The following is a 6,000-nucleotide window of genomic DNA, read 5'->3' on the forward strand; positions in this document are numbered from 1 at the left end:
CAAAGGCCATAGAACACAACTTCAATTGCATGAACATATGCACTATCACTCAGGCAATGATTTCCAAAGACAAACAAAGACATAATTCTGCTGTTTTTGCAAAAATCAGATTTGGACATTATTTCAATCCTTAACTTTGAGAAGAAATTGTGAACCAACTAGGCAACATTCTATTCTTTCCTAAGGAAGGGAAGTCATTAAGGGTGATCACACACTGTTCAGTGCAGTCTAAGTACCTAGATAAAGAGGAAATATTTTGTTAGTTTCTATGTAGCAATATAAATGATTGTAAACATGGAATTCTCTTCCATATGTGAGATACGTAAATAATGTGTCTCTTAAAAGTTCAGGGTTGAATGGGGTAATGACCTAGTTGTTTTTGTTTTGTGTTGGATGTGAAGTATTACAAAAAGAGCTGGATCAAGAGTTTTGGAATTGAAGATTTCTGGATAAATATAACACAGGGTCATACTGTTGATACTATTTTTCTTCACAACAGGTTAAAATTTGCTTTCCCACCATTTGGAAATGAAGACTTGAGTGTTCTCTTGATACAATCACTTGTCAAAAATTAGATAAAAGATCATATGTTTTTGGACATCATTAAAATTGAGTGTTGAAAGGAGTGTTTGTTTCTCTGAGCAGCACAATTTATTTATTTCTCCATCTAATGTGGTTTTTGAACCTATAAAAGAGTATTAATATTGTCATTTGTTTAAAATAAAAATATTCAAATATTTTTTAATAAATTAAGCCTTGATGGATGAAAATGTTCTATAATATTTCAATAGATCCATACTTTTCCTAGTTCCTTCATAAACACTGAAAGTGTGAAGATGTCAAACAGCAACTGGTACATTTTAACACCTCCAGTCATTTGTGTTGGTTAGTGTGTATGCCTATTAAAATCAAAAGTGGTATTTTTACCTACAAACATCTTTGCTCTCTTGCCTAAATATGGATGTTTCAATAGTTACATGCAAAGAAAACCTGGTATGCATGAATTGCATGCAGCTTTGCATATTATAGGAAACTGGAGATCCATCTCTGCCTGGATTTCTCTATGTCTTTGCCAGAACACAATACTTTGCCAGAACAGAATACTTTCTCATGTTTTTTTCATCCAGTTATTTGCATATTCAGATGGTCTTCCTGAGCTAACTAACAACAATCAAGTACCTGACAAAAAAAAATGTGTGCTCCTCTCACTTTAACTATCTTGAAGTGAGACATCCAATTTAAGCAAACTGTTAAGCTGGCTGTGTAGTACCCAGTTGATATATGATCCCACCTCTCTGACTTCTGGGGATGCCTCTCTCTAACTGATAATGCCTAACTTTTGGACAATCCAAATCAATATAGATTTATCCCAACATAAGTGTCTAAACTCTATTAACTATGTGTGCAAATGTGCAAATATGAGGATTTTACCCGAACTCTGAAATTAAAAAAAAAAAAAAAAGTGCATAACTTCTTTATTTCCAGTTCTAAAAACCTGAGTTTATATAAGACCACATGTAAATACACACACATGCTTCTGCTGACATATATGCACTTGTATACAAACTTATCATTTAGTAACAGCTACATGTACACACGTACAGATGTAGGGAGATGTAATGAAAAACCTTACAGGTTTTTCCTAAAATGATAAGCATAGGACCCTGATTTCTGTTAACTATTACTGGAATTTCCTTCATTTTCCCTTCCAAAGTATATAGTGCATAGCTGAGTGGCTTATATCCACTTGATATGTGACCAGCTAAACAATCCGTTCAGTTTGAATGAATAATAAAAAATAATAAAAAAACTAATTATGAAAACACATGTTGTTTTGGGTTTTACTTGCTTATTTCTAGTGAGGATATAGAATCAGTTATAAGACAATATGGTCCTTTGTGTATTTTTTTCCCTTTTGCTTTACTGGGTACAGCTGTAGCCAGCTATATGGCTAGGGCTGGGTCTGACCCCCCAAACATGTCTTCACTTCAGGCCCCTGCTCAGCAGGCTGGTGTTACACTACTGGCTTACTGTTTATAGATATCTTCTTAGGGTATAATGAAGCCAAATATGGAATAATTTCTTTCTTCATTGAGTTAATTAATCTGTGTTGTCCTTATTGGTGTCAAAGCCTAAGTTTATTCAAGATATCTCTGTTCTGCACCTACTGCCCTCACTTGCATGTGTTAGTGGCCTCTTCTCCTATGGCTTCATCAGTGCTGTACAAAGTGCAATTTAAGTGCAAAATTCTCTCATTCTGATTGCAAAGCAAGTGACATTTACTCTACCTGGAGGTAACTCTCAAAGAGAAATTATTGTTTCAGTGTTAAATTGCAATTATAAATGTTTTTGATTTCCCTTACTTTCCTATTTCACTTAGGGTTTTGGGAGAAAAGAAAGTTGGAAGATGATGCCTCATCAAATTCAAATTTTTCACAAGAGAGCACATGAAGTCTAATGGTGTCAGCATCTCAAAGGAAGCCTCAGTTATGTTAATTCTGCTACATAAAGGTATAAAGAAGGTATAGGAGGTGACACATATCAGAGAAGTGCAAATTGACAAAACCTGAGAGAATGGAGGACCAGAAAGAGAAAACTGATAAACTGGTAGGAATACACTGGATAGGTCATAGACATTAGGTTCAGCACAGACTGATGGAGATTATTTCTCGTAGTCTGTGCTTTGCTATGGTACTTCATACTGGGGAGAAATGTGCAAGTTAAAAATATCTTTCAATTATGGAGAAAATTCATTGGGGAGAACAAAAAATTTCCCCTACTCTATTATATACAAAGATGTAACCTCTTGTTCAGGATGTTCCTCAACCACAAGATGCTGATAAACAATTAGTACACCACTGTCAATTTCTTATCTTGTTTCCCATATACTACTATTGACCTTGGTTGGACATAGAATAAAAGGCCAGATATGACACATTAGAAAGTCTTGTCATGTCCTTAAGGCACAAAGTGAGTTCAGAAGCCACAAGGGACACCACATATCTGGAAAGTCTTCTGCAAGTATAGTAGTAGTGAGGCAGAAAACAAAGGCAAGGTTTCATTCACTGCTCAGGGGATAAAAAAATACATTAATAACACTCCAGTAGAAGAGTTTAATTTGTTTTTCAGTCGTTAGCTGGCTGAAATCAATTGTCATGTTTATTCTAGCTACTGTAGGGAACGTGCAGGTTAGGGAATATTTTAGTTAATTTACCTCCTAAATGAAAACAGGCTAAGAAGGCTGGGGTTGTTCAGCCTGGAGAAGAAAAGGTTTTGTCAAGACCTTAGAGCCCCAGTAGTATCTAAAGGGGCCACAGGAGCTGAAGAGGGGCTTCTGACAATGGTATGGAGTGATAGGACAAGAGGGAATGGAATCAAACTGATTTAGATTAGATATTGGGAAGAAATTCCTTACTGTCTTAACTGTGAGGGTGGTAAGGCACTTGCACAGGTTGCCCAGGGAAGCTGTGGATGCCCCATCACTGGGAGCGCTCAAGGCCAGGTTGGATGGGGCTTTGAGCATCCTGGTCTAGTTGAACATGTCTCTGCCTACAGCATGGGGGTACCAAGTAGTTGATCTTTTATGTCCCCTATGACCCAAACCATTCTATGCTCTAACTGTTTTAAAGTCAACAAGGTTGATGAATTTCACCTTTGAGGTAGCAGACAACTGGCTGAAACAATTTATCTGTGATCTTGAAGGAATCAAGGAGGACAGGCATTGATGACTTCTATCCAGTTCAGATATGCCATTTGTCATTAATGAAACCTTTAAAGTAGAACAGTGGCCGTGGTGTCACTGCAGGATCCAGAAGGAAACAAAATTGGGTACACAGAGAGAATTTAAGCTTTCAAAACCCAAACAGAAATGTGGGAGGAGGGGAAGTGGACATCACACAGGCTGATTTTTTTAATAGTCCTTTTTAAAATTTGTTCATGTGTCTGCTTTCTTCCCTCTAGTGAATTTGCCTCCCTCCATTACTCATCCTGCTGAATTTCTGTGTTGATTTCAATATATAGCATCCATGCAGCATCATGAGAGACGTGGAAAAAAGTTTATATTTTTTTATCAGTATGGTGACAAATGTAGAATAATGTCAAGAAACAATTAAAAAATTTTACAAAACTGAGAATAAGAACAACAACAGCAATAATAATAATAATAATTGTTTTTTATTTAGGATATCTGATTGACACTAATTAATGGCAACACGATTGACACAAAACCAAACTCTTTCCAGCAGCACAGTCAATTCCAGTATGATTAGATAGCTATGGTTTCTTGCTCTTTCAACAATAATTGGGCCAAAGATTGAATTCTGTATGTTGCATGCTGTGATTTAGGAGCTAACATGAACATGGAACAGTGTTAGGCATTAGTCTACACACTGATGTGCAAAGCCACTCACTCAACCTGCTTCTTTTAAACAAAATCAACATTGACAGCAGGAGTACTGGCTTATTGGCAGTTTATAGGTATACTATTCTACACTTGCTGTCAACAGGCAAAAATGTAAAGATCCATCTGATATATGATTAAACTGCAGGTCTGTGCTGTTTAAACAAAACTTTTTCATCAATCTTAAGACTGACTGCAGTTGTTTTAATATGAATAAGCAAATTCAAGTCTTACCTTCTTAATGTTTAGGCTGAAGGAAGAGCCATTTTTCTGAGCATTTTGCTATGCAAATTGCACAGGAACATTTCCATGACATTAGGTAATTCAACATTGGATTTATTTGTAATTCCAACTGGAATGGTGATGTTTGAGCTGAATGCAATTCTGAAAATCAACACTAATGCTCTGTCGGGTTTACTGTTTCCTGCACACTCTAAGTAATCAAACAATTCTGCAAATGCACTCCTCAAAGAGTACATCCAGAATGGCACCTCATTAAACAGTCTTTTTACATTTCCCCCCTCTAATTGCTACATTTAGTAGTGAAATGACCTCTTGTAGCAGTGAAATTTTATTAACTCCTCAAACCAATGTCACACAGATGAAATAACAGTGAAAAGGAAATACAAAAATGCATGTGGCTTTTTTTCTTTGCACTTTTTTGGATATTGGTGGTATTACCTTCATCCTCCTAGGGTGATGATTTGTGTTGTAGATCCATATGCATCTCTCTTCTTGCTTTCTGTTAAGTAGCATGGGACTAATTTTGCCCTCAATTACTGTATGCACACACTTAAAGTCCAAATTTTGTACTTTTTGCCTTTTGCTTTCTATTGTGCAATATCCACTACAAATCTGAAGCCAGATTTTTCTCTCCTGTGAATTATTCCCAAGCAAGAAGGTTTAAATGAGTTCCCATGTAAAATGCTCTGAAGAGACTTGACATATTGCAGAAACAGTTCAGTCCTTGTTGTTCTCTCTTATAAAGTGGAAGCAAGACTCAGCAGCCCTTTAGCCAGCATAGTTCAGCACTGTGTTCCCATTAGCTCAAGGGTTTAGAGGACAGAGAAAAGACCTGTAGTTAATGGGGAGTAGGATGGTTGTCCATGGGCATGTTTTCCTCTTTTCTGGATGGTTACCTGCAGTTTGTCTGATACCAACACTTCATTGCATGGAAATGTAGCTGGACCTGCGGCTAAATGCACCTTACCCACTGCACTGTTAGTTCCACTCTATTCATTCAGGGGAAGAAAGCAAAGCTGTCAGGACTTCTGTCTTCTATTGCTATAGGACAGTGCTGCACAGACCTTTAGGTTTTAGCCATCACCATAATACCCAGATTAAAACTGATCAAGATCCGCTTAACTTTCTGAAAGACCTAGAACTGGCAATTTAAAATGATTGAAATATTTTTATTAGAAGTCCAACCAAAGAGGTATGTTTAAGCAACACAAACTCTTCATTTTATTAGAAAATTAAAAAGATATATATATTAATTACATCAAATGTTAAGTTGTATTGGTGGAAAAAGTCTTCTGAACAGACAGAAGAATATGGCATGAAAAATGATTGGGGCTGTTAAACACACAGAGAACTAATCT

The sequence above is a fragment of the Empidonax traillii genome, unplaced genomic scaffold (genome assembly GCF_003031625.1).
Source record: "Empidonax traillii isolate 1590-97213 ecotype Southwest subspecies unplaced genomic scaffold, ASM303162v1 scaffold4:size3804566, whole genome shotgun sequence".
NCBI classification, from domain to species: domain Eukaryota; kingdom Metazoa; phylum Chordata; class Aves; order Passeriformes; family Tyrannidae; genus Empidonax; species Empidonax traillii.